This window comes from Ascaphus truei, chromosome 6 (genome assembly GCF_040206685.1).
Source record: "Ascaphus truei isolate aAscTru1 chromosome 6, aAscTru1.hap1, whole genome shotgun sequence".
Classification (NCBI taxonomy): Eukaryota; Metazoa; Chordata; class Amphibia; order Anura; family Ascaphidae; genus Ascaphus; species Ascaphus truei.
In genome coordinates, this window is record NC_134488.1 from 89,282,606 (window position 1) to 89,298,795 (window position 16,190).

Genomic DNA, 16,190 nt, shown 5'->3' on the forward strand with positions numbered 1-16,190 from the left:
AAAACATACTGGACACCTAACAAGCTCCTATTAAACCCCCAAAATACCCACAACATATATATAAGCATATGAGTGTCAGAGGAGTGCTACTGAGCATGGCAATATGCATTAAAACCAGAGACATAACATAAAACACAGACAAAGCTCAGTTTTTAGCACATCTAGTGAGACTCATACACGGTACAGTGCCTAAATATATATGGATAAATATCTAATAAGTAAATGGTCTTTTAGTTTGACATTTTTGGCCAAAATTGTTGTAAGCCCCTGAGCCAACGCCAAGGCAGACCACATATCAGGGGTCCCTAACGCTAATATAAATTCTTAATAACCTGTTTAATAACAGGAAGAATGATTTATAGTGAGTGCTTTTACTGGTAATGTACAGGTTAATAAAAGCTTCAGTCAGACAGAACTTTGCAGCTAATATTGACAGATTTACTATAAATCATTCTTCCTGTTATTAAACAGGTTATTAAGAATTTATATTAGCGTTAGGGACCCCTGATATGTGGTCTGCCTTGGCGTTGGCTCAGGGGCTTACAACAATTTTGTCCAAAAATGTCAAACTAAAAGACCATTTACTTATTAGATATTTATCCATATATATTTAGGCACTGTACCGTGTATGAGTCTCACTAGATGTGCTAAAAACTGAGCTTTGTCTGTGTTTTATGTTATGTCTCTGGTTTTAGTACTATAATTCATCCAGTAATCCAAGCACGCTGCCTAGGGGTAAAACTCGACACCTCTCTCACATTCTCTTCTCACATTTAAAAGGTAGCAAAAAAAACTGTTGTTTTTTCCTCCGCAATATTTCCAAGATATGCCCTTTCCTCTGTTGCTCGACTGCAAAAACTCTCCCGTCTCGACTACTGTAACCTCCTACTGTTTGGCCTTCCTCCCTCTCACCTGTCTCCCCTACACTCTATCCTTAATGCTGCTGCCAGAATCACTCTATTTCCGAAATCTGTCTCAGCGTCTCCCCTGCTGAAATCCCTCTCCTGGCTTCCTATCAAATCCCGTATCACACACTCAATTCTCCTCACTTTTAAGGCTTTACACTCTTCTGCTCCTCCTGACATCTCAGCCCTAATTTCTCGCTATACACCATCCCGACTCTTGCGTTCTGCTCAAGGATGTCTTCTCTCTACCCCTTTTGTATCTAAAGCCCTCTCTCGCCTTAAACCTTTCTCACTGACTGCCCCACACCTCTGGAATGCCCTTCCCCTCAATATCCGACTAGCACCCTCTCTATCCACCTTTAAGACCCACCTCAAAACACACCTGCGTACGGAAGCATATGAGCAGCTCCATGGGTGATAATTAACACCTCATAAATAAACCTTGGCCCCTTGCAGACACACTTACCAAGATGCCCTTCTACTGTCTCTGTACGTTCCTACCAACAAATTAGATTGTAAGCTCTTCAGAGCAGGGACTCCTTTTCCTAAATGTTACTTTTCTTTCTGAAGCACTTCTGCCCTTTGTGTTATGTGTATTATTTGTTATTTATATGATTGTCATGTATATTACTGCTGTGAAGCGTTATGTACATTAATGGCGCTATATAAATAAAGACATACATACATACATACCATACATACATTTATACCTAAAACCAGGTATTTAACCTTTTTGGTGACAGCCTGTCATCGTTCCCTCTTTCTTTGCCTCTGGAATTAGCACAGAGAAGCTTTATTATTGTAAGTGGACTATGGAAACTGGCATCTGTAGCAAATACATTTTCTTCTCTATCTTCATACTATAAACACGACATTAATGTAACTGTGTTTATAGTGAACCTGAAAATATGTTACTTTCACCCAATTATTCAGTTTTAAATATATTATTTTTTTAAACTAGAATAACAATTTGATTCATTTGATAGTCACACTAAGCAAATTCATAAATATGTATATAAGAAACCTGGAGACAGATGCAGCCTGCCTTCAAACCTTCAGTTTCCATCCCACTCACCCTAACTGAGCATTCGTGACGATGCATAGCAATACAAAATAAACACCTTCTGATACTGAAATCAGTGGCATGCAATGCACAACCAAACTGGAATACAAGCTGGAAAAAGTCACCAAGGAAAGCAAATTCTGCGACGAAAACACTATGAGAACGCTTGCTATACAAACAGAAATAGTACAAACCTACACTAGGGTAGAGATGGGCAGAAATGTCCAAACCCTGTTCCCGGATTTTCTGCGGGCTTTTAATTCAAATTCCGATCTGCACGTGAAAAACCGACTTCGGATTGTACCAACTTTAATCCGTGCTGATTATTTAAAAAACGTCCATAATGCTCTGTTTCTCAGATTTTAAATAATCCGATGTTGGATTTAATGTAAATCCAGTCCACGGATCGATTCCGAAAGATTCATTCACTGTAGTTTTTTACAAAAACCCGACGATGGATTATTCCGCCACCAACAATCCGAACAGAAGGTATAAAACGCCACTCCCACTTCTAATAATAGATAATAGTGACTGTTGTATTATTATTATCCTTATTCAACTCTTAATGTCATTTTTAATTCGTTTTAAAGCATCCTTTGATTTCTATAGCAGGCTTTAGCCCACCTCCCATGCAGTGCAAGATGTTTACAACACTCCTGTTTGTCGTAATTTGTTGCCAATATTCCCAGCTGTTTGAGCTGCAAACTGTAACAATAGATAATGTTACCTTAGTAATATAAGGATACATTGTAGTTGCTGAGTAACACTGACTGAAGCAGCCATTATGTTAGGCACACAATTAGGATTGTTGCAGATTTATAACAGGAGCACGAAATGATCGCCAATTTAGGTATGAATGTAGAATTACACGTTGTCACATGCTTTACATATACAAATAAGAAGATTAAAAGGGGAAAGTAGTATTGCTGCTGTAATCTTATTCGCTCGTGTGAATGTCCAAGCATGAGAATGGTACAATCAGCAGTGAGTGCACTGGACCACAAGGTGGGGCAATTTCACTAAGGGAAAGTATGTCTTAACACAATAGTTTGAAAAAGACAGAGTTATGGGTTTCCGCCATGTAATCCTGACCCTCTTGCATCTAGTATTATATTGCACATAAGATCACAACCCTCTTCCAGAATTCTCCAAGAGGACATTTGGCTGTTATTTTTAAACCACTTTATTAAATCTTTTTTGTTATTTGTTGCACTTTAAATGTGCAACTACTAATTATGTTTATTCCAAAGTCTGTAAGTTGTACTGTTTCCCAGGGGACACTTGAAAACAAGCAGTACAGATGTCGCAGATATTACCCCCCTTAATGCGAGCTACCACACCCACACAAAAGGCCAACCCGGAGATTTGTAGGTTTTTTTTTTTTTTTTCCAATCTTTTTTTCCTTTATTGAAGACATGTATAAAGGTTACAAACGTTTTTTTTTTTTTTTTTTTTTTTTTTTTTAAAGGTTACAAACGGGATTTTTAGTTTTTTTTTAAATAAAATACTTACCTCTGGCGTCCTACCGGCATCTTCCCCCTGCGATTCATTTCAATATGGCTGCGCGTTGTGACGTCACGTAGCGTCTTGTTGTCATGTCAACGGGAGTCACGTGATGCTGATATGTCACGTGGTGTTCCCGGTGGCATGGCAACGCGGCATCATTTGCCCCCACGCAGCCATATTGCCAGTATTTGCAGTTGGAAGATGTCGGGGGGAGATACCGAGAGACGTTGCCGCCAGCACTGCCACCACCACCCGCGGCCGCCCAAGGTTGCCATGACCCGGAGGTATACTAGGTAAACCCGTTGCCCGGAGGTATGTGGCCAAATCCCATAGTTTCCGGGTGAAATCCGGATTGGTGGCTACCTTCACATTAAATAACACCTGTGTTATCTCTTCACACGGGTGTTATTTCATGCGTTTTCTTTGTTACATTCCATTGTTTTCAATAATACTGCTGATAGATACATCGCGTTAATGGGTGCAATAATATTTGCTACATCTGTATCTTTCTTGGTGAACATTTTATACCTTGGCGTGGTATGCAGGCGTATGATGCTAAATAACCAAGAAAATATTATTATTGAAGTATTTAACTTTATACTTATTACCATATAAGTGTTGTCAATTGGATGTAGCATTGGGCACCCCTGTCTTTTGTTGTATACATTTGCCACGCCCAGTAGCACTATTTTTTTCATACATATATATTCATGATGTGGTGGGTGTGGGAGTTTGAGCGTGCTGGGAATGTGTGTGATGAACATTTTAAAAGAAAGTTTTTCAATAATGAAATGTTTTGCTTTGTATTTTTTCTTAATTGTATGAAAAATCAAAATCAATGAGCCTAATGTGAAAAGATTTCTCTTTTTGTGCATTTTTTGTGTTGTTGCATGTTATAATATAATCTATGGATGATTGGTTCTTGCTGTTTCGGGGTGAATTCTTTTGCTTACGCGAGTAAAAAAGTGAAAAAGTTAGTACTTTTAGCCAACTTGCGTTTTTTTGTCATTTACTTCTCAAAACCCCGTACTGCGTATATCGCATTTTGCAACAAGTTTTATAATAAATGTAAAAAAATTGGAACTAATCTCCTTATGAAAAAATATTACATTATAGCTTTAATTTGGTATTTTTCTTAAGACTTATAATAATAATATTTAACAATAACTTTATTTCATATAGCGCCTTTCTACCAATGGGACTCAGAGTGCTTCACAATTACAGTATAGCTGGCGGTACACAGCGCATAGGAATATTTTTACAGCCACAGTCCCTGCCCAGATGAGCTTACAATCTATGTTTTTTAGTGCCTGAGGCACAATGAGATAAAGTGACATCAGAACAAGGGGGTAGAAGAACACACAAAAAGTCGCTAATTGTGTAAAACATTCTTTAATGTTGAAAACTAACAAATGCAACAGGATGTGCAATCCATGCATGATGTGATAGTATCTTTAAACAGCATATAAACAGGAAATATCTGTGTTACCCAAACGTGAGGGACCTGCGGCATCTGTCCGGTCTCCTGGTATCAGCATCCCGCTCCATGCAGACTGTTCCCTAGGACTTGTCGGCTTCATCAGTGTCCCTTGTCCTCGTGACGTTGGAGTGACGTTACTTCCGGATTTCCCTGCTCGTAGCCGAATGGCCACGCCTGCCTTCTGGGAGTGTTCCTGCTCACTTGGCTCTACGCGTTTCTCAAGACTACCCTTGCTTCATCAGGAGCGTGGAATGGTGGGGCACATACGGGTGTATGTAAAGGGCAGTCACGAATTAACCCTTATTATGAATAAAGATGATATATCTGAAAAAGACAATTCTCGAAAAAGCAAATACTAAAAAGCAAAACACTGTATATGGAATGTATGGCACTTACATGGAGATTGTGAAAAGCTAGTGGTAGGCTAACAGAGTAGCCATCAAAGATGGGACTGTGTTAAAAAACTGAATGCAAGTACCATCAAAGCAGACCGCTGAGCATTGGTAACAGAGATTGCAATTGGGGTGTGGATACACATAAAAGATAAAGTGACTTGACCAAGCAGTTGCCCAAGAAGCCGACCGGGAATTCAACAGGTTCCCCGGGTTCTCTTGTTCCTACCCTCCCATTTTCCAGCTGATTGAATTTATATAAGTTATAACATTTGGGGAAGAACTACTCACACAACGTCAGCACTGCACTTTAACTTTGATAACTCTGAATGTATTTGTCAGGTGTATAAATATGTGGCCTTCCAAATATTAAATATTCTAGCAACCAATATAAACAAAAAGAGATACCGGCGCCTAACGAGTCCAAAATGATGGAATCCTGGATGTCCAGTAGAAATAGTTCCAATCCCAAGATAATCAACAGTCTCTGAATCTTTGGGTGCTCAGATAAGACTTCATGCAGGGGAAGTGGAACATGAAACGAAAAAAAGAGATATTTAGTGCAACACAGCTAAACAAATTATACAGACATTGAATTGCAGACTGGCTGGCACTGGGTGACAAGACAAACAGACACAACTAGACAAACAACACAAAGCAAAGCTAATGATAAAAGTTAATTTAATATAACTGGATGAATAAAATGGTAGGACAAATAGCTTGTGAGCTGCTCCGGTCGGTTAAAACCTAGATAACACTCACAAGACAGCAGATAAAATATCGCAGTGAACTGATGTAGGCTGGTTGCCACGTGTAAAGGGTCCGCAGAGTGTCCTGGATGCCGTGTATTCCCTCCGTCTCTCCTAGCTGGCAAGAACCGGAAATGACGCCTCCATCGTCTCGAAACCGGTAGTGACGTCACCGGATATGGCGTCAAGGCCTGGCAATCTCCAGAGAAGCCACAGGAAACGGCAATCAGCGCCTCCTTGTCCCTCGATCTCTCAAACAAAGCACTCAGCGCTTGTACTGCTTGTACTGTTGATCAACAATAAATGTCCAATTCGTAATAAAATAGCCCTTCTAGGGCGGTGACGTCACTACCGGTTTCGAGACGATGGAGGCGTCATTTCCGGTTCTTGCCAGCTAGGAGAGACGGAGGGAATACACGGCATCCAGGACACTCTGCGGACCCTCTACACGTGGCAACCAGCCTACATCAGTTCACTGCGATATTTTATCTGCTGTCTTGTGAGTGTTATCTAGGTTTTAACCGACCGGAGCAGCTCACAAGCTATTTGTCCTACCATTTTATTCATCCAGTTATATTAAATTAACTTTTATCATTAGCTTTGCTTTGTGTTGTTTGTCTAGTTGTGTCTGTTTGTCTTGTCACCCAGTGCCAGCCAGTCTGCAATTCAATGTCTGTATAATTTGTTTAGCTGTGTTGCACTAAATATCTCTTTTTTTCGTTTCATGTTCCACTTCCCCTGCATGAAGTCTTATCTGAGCACCCAAAGATTCAGAGACTGTTGATTATCTTGGGATTGGAACTATTTCTACTGGACATCCACGATTCCATCATTTTGGACTCGTTAGGCGCCGGTATCTCTTTTTGTTTATGCTATATATTCTGATTGTACTATCTGTTATCATCAGGCTGCCTATTTTACCAGTAGGGTTCACCCTCAGAGTAGGGCACATTATTTTATTCCCATTAGCGCTATCACACATCACCTTTCTTTTCTAGCAACCAATATGCAAATATTGGCAACATACAGTAGTCAAAACTAAAATTATAATAATATTGATGCAAATGCCATGCCCTAATTGCAGATGAGGGAATGGGCATGAGACCATACATGCCTTCCATTGGTATCTCTAAAAAAACATTATCTGACTGCTTGCTAAATGGCCTGTGCACTAGACTTTAAAAAAAAAGTAGCTAATGGAAGATCTGGAATATTAAACTCATAAGCTTTTTCCACTACCTTCAGAAATCTACAACTGCACTCCGACAATTACTTTAATTTGTATATTTAATTAGTATATATTCGAACAGCTGATGTTTGTGAAGAAATGTCAAGAATATTAATGCCAGCAACCAATAAACACGTCAGATTTGTGGGACTACAATAATATCAGGTCGGCCGGCAGGGGGTTGACACCTGAAACAGTTGTGCGCAGGAAGTGACCCGACTAACATCTGGGGTCACAGCAGGCCTCTCCCTACCCCTTGCTCAACAAATGGACCACAGCCCTCCCCTTTGCTCCCCGCCGCGAATGCTTAACTGATGGTTCCGCGGCTCCTCCCCCTCTGCTGCTCAACACATCGGCTGGGACCCAGGCCATGGCTATAGTCTTGGACCCTGGCAAACCTCTTGACCAGCCTAATTAACATTATTATTGTTTATTTGTTAAGCGCCAACATATTCCCGCCATGCAATACTAATTACATAATAATATTGTAGCACTACACAGACCTTTCAGACACCAGGGCAACAGCAATGCAGACAGCTCTGTTTCCTGTGAAGGAAACGGTACAGAAATGCCTTAGACACAAATTCATGAAATATTATTTAGCGTGAATCCACATCCCTGAATTAAAAAAAAAAAAAACATTGTTTTTACAAATCAACAATAAATAATAAATAGCACGGATATACCAAATATATCATTCACGTTCATTATAGTTTACAATATTAAAAACTAAGTGATGTTATATTTGCCATATCAATTTACAAACTGGCAGAAATCTGAGAAATCCCTTATCTTTGCTAATTACCTGACTTTTCTCCTCTGAGATTAACCAAGCATAACCTCAAATTGGATCCAGTTACAGTTAGATTGAGTAGATCCCTTTGGGGTGGGGCTCATATGAAGACTTTACCATCACCAAAGCAGATATTCTTTTGTGCCTTTTTAGAGTACCCATAAAAAAACGACAGATCTCAATAAGCTTCCAACACACGTTAATATAAAATCCAATTTACTATTATAAACAGTGAATCAATATCCAAATTGTAGACAAAATTATATATATATATATTTATTTCTATAATTTCCTCTGTGTGGCAATAAGGAATGCCAAACAGAGCAATGATGATGATACCTATTCATGAGCAAATCTAGAGAGAATATGACGCACAGCCAAAGAGAGTGGGTCCACAGTGTCATAAAAAATAAGTCTTTTATTCGTCCATATGCAGAAACAGAAGTGAAAAACTCCTACATGTTTCGTGCCCCAGCACTTTTTCAAGGAGTACTCAACAGTGTCAGCACGCCTGAGCACGGATATAGGACGGGGGCACTTCTAATATGTGAGTAACAGTCTATATACTATTATTGTACATGTGGTTCAGCTAGATCCAGGGATCATCCTAATGAGGCGCTTTTTGGTGGGTTTATTCCCATTACCTTGCCCCTTCAGGGATTATTGGTCCCCATGAAGATGGCAGACCACTGGAGAACTGTGTCTAGTTTATTCCCCCCTCCCATCTCACGTCCCGCGGCCTGTCACGCGGTGACAGGGGGGAGCTGGGAGCGGAGGGGCAAGAGCAGCACGTAGCATGTGGAGGGGGGGGGAGCTCACCCGTCCTGCCGCTGCCTCACTCATCCTGCCGCTGCCTCACTCATCCGGCCGCTGCCTCGCTCATCCGGCTGCTGCCTCACTCATCCGGCCGCTCCCACGTGGATGTGAGGCGGGAGGCCGCGTGTTGTGGCCGCTCCCCCGCGTGTGTCCCGGGCGCTCGCTCCGCTCCCCCGCTGACTGTAGCGGCGCCGGGGTGTGAGCTTGGGGGGGTGGGGGGGGTTGAGCTTGGGGGGGGATGAGGTGTGTGTGAGCTTGGGGGGGGTGGGAATGTGTGTGTGTGTGTGTACACGGGACTCCGGGTAAGTTCGAGCACAGGGAGGGTGGGGGGGGTGTGGAAGTTGAGGTGCGGTCCAGCTGACGGGGGAGAGTGAGGGGCACCGGGAGGGGATTGTGTGTGTGTGTCCCCGTCCGTGTGTGTGTGTGTCCCTGTGTGTGTGTGTGTGTGTGTGTGTGTCCCTGTGTGTCCTTTGGCCCGTCACTCCGCCTCAGGCCAATGAGAGGTGTGCGGGGGCGGGCCAAGGGACCAATGAGATTTCCCCTAGGGACACCGGACATCCAGGCAGGCAGGCATACATTGCTTTCACTAATATAGTATAAGATACTTATATTATAGATCCGACACTAGAGCGCTTGCATCACTGAACATTCTCTGCACATGGATACCTATTCATGACCTAGTATCAAATAAAGATAATATGTTCAGTAGTTGGTATTCAACACACTCCTACATCTAACACTGTCCCTTCGAAAAGCTTGTTTCCATCCCGTCATTGGTACAGGAAACATTCCACAAAATAAGTCATATTAGTCCTGGAAAGAAACAAAAGAAATGTAGAAATAACAAAATGGTAAAACCCCATTAGCTTGGCCCAACCAGTAAATAAATAGAGACGAGGCAAATACAAATAATTTAAGTGATAAACAGTTTGCTTTATAAAAGACAGAAAGCAAGGAGAAGAGGGATAATAAATCTTAACTTTAAATACATGCAGAGTATTATCAATAAGGTGCAGGGAGGGAGCATTTTCCACAGGTGGAGTACATTAGAACCAGAGGGTGTGACGCTGGAGAGTGGAAGGCCCAGGAGTGTCAGGATGTTCTGCTTGACTGAAAGAAAAGTGGATTCATGGATCAGCCTCTCAGCAGAGGTGGTGGAGCTAAATTCAGTAAAATGAATATATAACTGTTTGTGATAAATTATCCAAAATAAGTCAGGGGTCAAATGGGGTCAGTCTGAGGCTTTAAATCCAATAGCTATTTTAACAATCTTCATAGGCCAGTGGCTGTTAATTTCTAAGTTTCCAATCACAGAGATAGAGGTTGACTTAAAAAAAATGTTTCCTAAAGCTAATGAGCACAAAATATAGTGGTACATTTCCTCCACATTGGTTTGTATCCTAGCTCATTATAACATTGTGTTGCACACAAATAACTACATCACACAAAAAAGCAGCGCTACAAAATGATAGTGATACAAATACACATGTGAACAAATCTAGTGAAATAATATGGGGAAATTATGGGATTCTTTGAAACTATGGTCCAAAAGCAGGTAAGAATATTGTGTTCCCAAAGTCCTCTTTGGACAGACAAGATTCCAAAATCCAACACAGATAGAAATGTAAACTTGGAGAAAAGAACAAAAAAACAAACAGGTGAAAAATAAAGTATAGTAATGTATACTGATGGTAGAATTATGTAAAGAACTTGTAAAGATACAATCACAAAAATATTCAAATTCTAATAATTGTATCAGAATTCCGTGGTCCCCCATTAATGCATGAATGTGCTTCTGAATTCAATCTTTAGCCATGTACGTAGATATGCAATAACAGAATGGAAAGACACACAATGGTGAAGCAAGTCTTTAAAAATGATAATGTGCAGGATAAAGTATTGCTTAAAAGTATGAAGTGGGGAAACTTGTTACAAGGTGACCCTGGAGACCCATTGTAAAGATTGCCTAAGGCTGCGGCCACGCTGCCACTGAGAGCAGTAACGTCACCAACTCTCCAAGTATGAGCGCAGGCTGTCCTGCATAATTTTGCAAGCGCGAGTGGGGGAGCGTGGATCTGGGCTATTTATGTGTGTGTGTGTGTGGCTGTATGTGTGTGTGGCTGTGTTCTGTGTGCATTGACTGCTGCTGAGCACGCTTCAAAGTCAATTTTGTTTGTCTCCCAAAGCTCCAAGCGTGGGAGAGCGTACGTGCGCGCTCACAAGCGCGCGCCGCATGAGCGTACCAATTGATTTTAAATGCAGTGCGCATGTCAGGCGTGCTCAGCGGCAGCACGGACGCAGCCTAAGCCACTTTCTGCGCTTCACTTCCTCCACGAGTCACTCCCTCCATTGCTTGCAACACCCGGCAGTACACGCTACATGTTTCGTAGGACGTCTGCCTGCTTCACGCGTCACTTCTCCACCGTTCACTGCAACCAGCAGCTCACCTTACGCGTATCGCAGAATGTCTATCTACTTCCCCGTAAAAAAGGGTGTGCCAGAGCCTGTTTCAGAAGAGGAAGGGGATGTGACTTTGTAAGTGGTTGCTATAGAAACAAATAATGTGTGTTACGTTATTATACATTAAAATGTCCTTCAGAGTTGTTTAAAAAAAATACTACAAGTATTTTCTCATAGTACAGAATTGATTTATTAAAAAAAACAACAAAAAAACACAAGTAGGATATTGCTTGGTCTGCAGATTTAAATGTAATCCATGTGTCCCATACCTTCTGGAATTTAAGGCGAGTGCCATATATCATGGATGTAAACTTTTCCATTATTATTATGTCCTGTGTTTCATTATCGATCTGTGTCATAGAAGGTTGGTTTCTCTCCTTCCATTAACTTGCAATCACGTATTTTTGTAGCCGATAGTATATGTGTTATCAATTTGTCTGCATGTCTATCCAAGTCCTCGATGAGTTTAAGCAACAAGAAAAACCATGTGTCTAGTGGAATGTTGCAACGTGTGACCCTCTTTCCCATTGTTACATGAAATTTGTAATTTCTTCTATAGTAATTCAATAATTTAATAGTAATTTAGTAATTCAGTATTTATAAAACAAGGAGACTGACCCTTTATTATTCTCAGAGTCATAATAAAGTGTTTCAAAAACAGTTAATTGGCTGCTTGTATTTTTGCAATTCCCTATGGATGTTGCAAAATCTCTAAGTTGTAAATATTGGTAAAAAAAAAGTTAATTAGGGAGTTGCAGGTTTTCATGAAAGTCCTGAAAAGACCGGATGTGTGAGTCCTTAAAAAGGTCTCTACAACTTGTTATTCCTTTCTCTCTCCATAAGGGAAATAAACCTGGACAGGGCCGCCAACAGGGTCGATCTGCTGGGGTTGGCGTCCCGGGCCCGGTGACTCAGGGGGCCCAGCCACCCGCGGCCGCCGCCTGCCAGTGTCAGGGAAAAAAAATAATAATAAAGTGTCTGGAAAAAATGGCCGCTCCGCATGCAGTAGGGCCCGGGTGGCCGGGCAGTAACCCGCATTTTCACTGAGTCCCCAGCAATGCTCCTCAGCCTCCCCCCACCGTCACCAGGCCCCCTCTCTCTCCTCAGGTCCCCACCGGCATTGCCTCGGCTCCCCCAGGCAGGCCCTACCGCCTGGCATCCTGCCCCATCCCTCAGTCCCTACTAGGATCCTTTCCAATCCTCTTTCTCCCCCCTCCCCCCCTACCGACATCCACCATCCTCTGCGGCCCACGGCTCCAGTTCCGGACGGGCCCACGTGACCCGGGCCTGTGCCCAGCGCCCTCCCCAGCCAGGCGGCTCACCAGACCACCCACCGGCCGCCGGACCCCGCAGCCACCGGTCCCGACCACCCCAAAGGTATATCTACTTTTTTTATATGTATTGGGGGGCAATGGGGATCTTGTTATATGTATTGGGGTGCGTGGGGGTCTTGTTATATGTATTGGGGGGAGTGGGGTCTTTTCATATATATATATTGGGGGGAGTGGGGGTCTTTTAAATGTATTGGGGGGCATGGGGTCTTGTTATATGTATTGGGGGGGAGTGGGGGTCTTTTTATATATATCGGGGGAGTGGGGGTCTTTTTATATGTACTGGGGGCGTGGGGGTCTTTTTATATGTATTGAGGGAGTGGGGGTGTTTTTATATTTATATTGGGGGGAAATGAGGTCTTTTTATATGTATTGGGGGAAGTGGTGGTCTTTTTATATGTATTAGGGGGGTCTTTTATATGTATTGGGAGGGAGTTGGGCTTCTTTATATGTCGGGTCTTTTTTTATATGCATTGGTTTTTTTTATATACAGTATGCTTTGGTTTTTTTATATATGCTTTGGTTTTTTTTTATATGTATTGGCGGTCTTTTTTATATGTATTGGGGAGGTGGGGGTTTTTGTATGTATTTGGGGGGTTTGTATATATTTGGGGAGGTGAGGGGGGGTTGTATATATATATATATGGGGGTTATACATCTTTTATACATCATTACACGTATACTAGGAAAGTGTAAGCAACCTGACTAAATGTAGAACTCACTTTGCATTCTTCATGAGTAGATGTTGTGCTACAAAATAAATCCACAAGCAGCTGTCTACATCTTAGAAAGGAATAATATCAAATGTACTGTAACATAAAAAACATATAGGCAATATATTCATACAGTACGTTTTTCCTTTCTTTAGTCATAACAGACTTTTCATAAATGTTTACAATATTAACTCGTAGTTAGTATAAAAGACAAATTGTGAGTAGCCGAACATATTTTCAATATAAATAGCAGCGAGCTGGAGTTTTGAAATCTGCTAATTTTCATTTACTGCAATTACAGAATATAATTTAAAAGGTATACGTACTTATTTCTGGTTGAATTGCTACGTATTCTATTTGTGTCAAACGTCACAAATTATACACATTTGGCATTGTTATATTTTACATAAGAGAAAAAAATTACCTTTTTCTCACTATTTTGAAGCTATTACACAGATCACTTGATAATTACCTGAAGAACTAACTTTAATTCTAGCAATATTGGCTTATTTACCAATATCAAAGTATATTAGTAAAGTATATGAACAGGAAGAAACATTATTTTACAGGAAAAGTATATACTGCATCTGTACAGTACTGCTAACTCTCCCTGTTTATGAAGGAGACAACCTCATCATTTGCTATTTCCATAACCCAGCGCATGTCAACAGAAGATGTAAAGATCTCACACATTTTCCTACAAAATCTCCATGAAAAAAGTTTATGTTGGCCAAAATACCCATTTTCTTGTCTTTTCTGCTTGCATTATTGGTATAGTATAAAAAAAATCTGTTTCCCTTTAAATATTTAAAAATATACTCATATTATCACTTATATTACATGAGGTTTTTATTTTGTCAAAAATAACTTGTGATTAAACTTTTAACAAATCCTAGTGGTGTACATAAGGCTCAGATGCTTTGGTAACATATGCTTCTTCACGCCCCTCAGTCTGTGCATGCGTGATTGACTCATTTATCATTAACATTTTAATGTGACCTAAAGAAATGCAGGTTTTGAGTACACTCTAGGAGTGCCTTCAGTTATTTTAGAAATAGTTAATGGTTTGTTAAATATACATGTAGCCCCCTTTCCCTATGCCTAAGAGAACTACGCTGGCAACTATGGGTGCTGCTGTACCTGTTGCTCACAGGAGGCCTAAGCCTCTGCCTCTGGGAGCCTGGGGTGAGCTCTTTCTCCTTGCGTGCAGCGCCTCCACCTATGAGGGATCCCAGTGTTGGCAGGATAACCCCCACAGGAACCAATATACAGTAATGAGTAATACACCACACGTATGTATATAACTAAGCTTTATTGCACACACTCTAGACACAGATAACACAATAAATGGTACCCACAATATAACACAGTGACCCAACACGTGGTGGGTCCCCCAAAGTACTGAGGGTGCTGTGGCATCAATACCCCTTGTGTCCTGTAAGACCCACTCAAATGTAAGGTAGCGCTACCCACTTTAGATGTAGGTACACGTTGGGTGCCTACCTGGGTACTCCAGTACCCAGGTGCTGCTTGGCGTGGTGAGTTGGAACTGATTCCACATAGCGAGACCTCCAACACAAATCTCTCTCCTAAGGGTCCTGATCCTCCTCTCAGTGTGGGCTCCACCTGGACGGTCTCACACAATGTCTCAGGGTGCTGTGGCCTGGTGTGCCGCGTGGCAGTCCGGTCACCAGCGCAGCAATAGTACTATAGTACTAAAGGGAAGAGTCACTATCTGGGGCCTTCCCTGCAACACTCCGCTGGCTCCTTGTCCCAAAGAATATCCTGTCTCACCCTCCTGTGCGCATCCCATTGCCTGGAGCAACCCCACATGTGTAGTCCCTCCCTCTAGGGATGGCCGCTGCACTATTTTCCCGCAATGCCTTATGGGGCTTGTAGTGTCATGGCGTTTGAAGCCATTCCAAGATGGCCACTGCTCCAATCACAACAGCGCATGCGCAGCAGTCTGAAACGGCCATCGCCACCTCTCCCAACTCGTGTGGAGCTCCGTCGGGAAATCCAGCAGTTCCCCCTCGCCGAAGGTAAGGAGTGGGACTCTGCTACATACATTATTTTGCTTCTTTACAATTCTTAAGATTGAGTGTACCATTATATCACCAGATCTGACCATATGAAGCAGCTAATGCCAAAAAGACTACATTTTCAAATTGGCATTGCTGAGATCAAAGCGTATGATAACATCAAAATAGATCCATGGTAGAAATGTAATATCTGTTGCAGTAATTAGCCCAGAGTCATGATTTTACAATGATGCGTTCCTCCCTGAAGAGGCACAGATTACCCTGAAGGAGAGTCCCAGCTGACAGGAACAAAAGCCGACTAGAAGCCAGGACAGAAAGGATAAAACAGTCCTTGTGGTTTACCCACCCTAAGTGTTTGCCTCCCCGGCTGAATACTAGAGGGGGCAGGGTCTCAACGCTACTCAATACAATTAATTGAAATCTACAAAAAGGATAACTACGCTTACATATAAATGTGGTATCTGTGAGTATTACAAATCTTCACATGATCTTGAGTGAGCTGGAAGAGAGCTTGAGAGCTAAATACAATAACTCGATCATGCAGGTGGGGCTACTGAGGAATATTCTGATGAAAGATTAAGGAAAAATGAAGATATAGCTGCAGGACAGAGAATGTGTCAACTATGAATATTAAATCAATTTGGAAAAGGTTAAAGGGGACAAACTTCCCAAGGATGAAGCGGGAATGAAGAATAATCCTGAAACCATACTT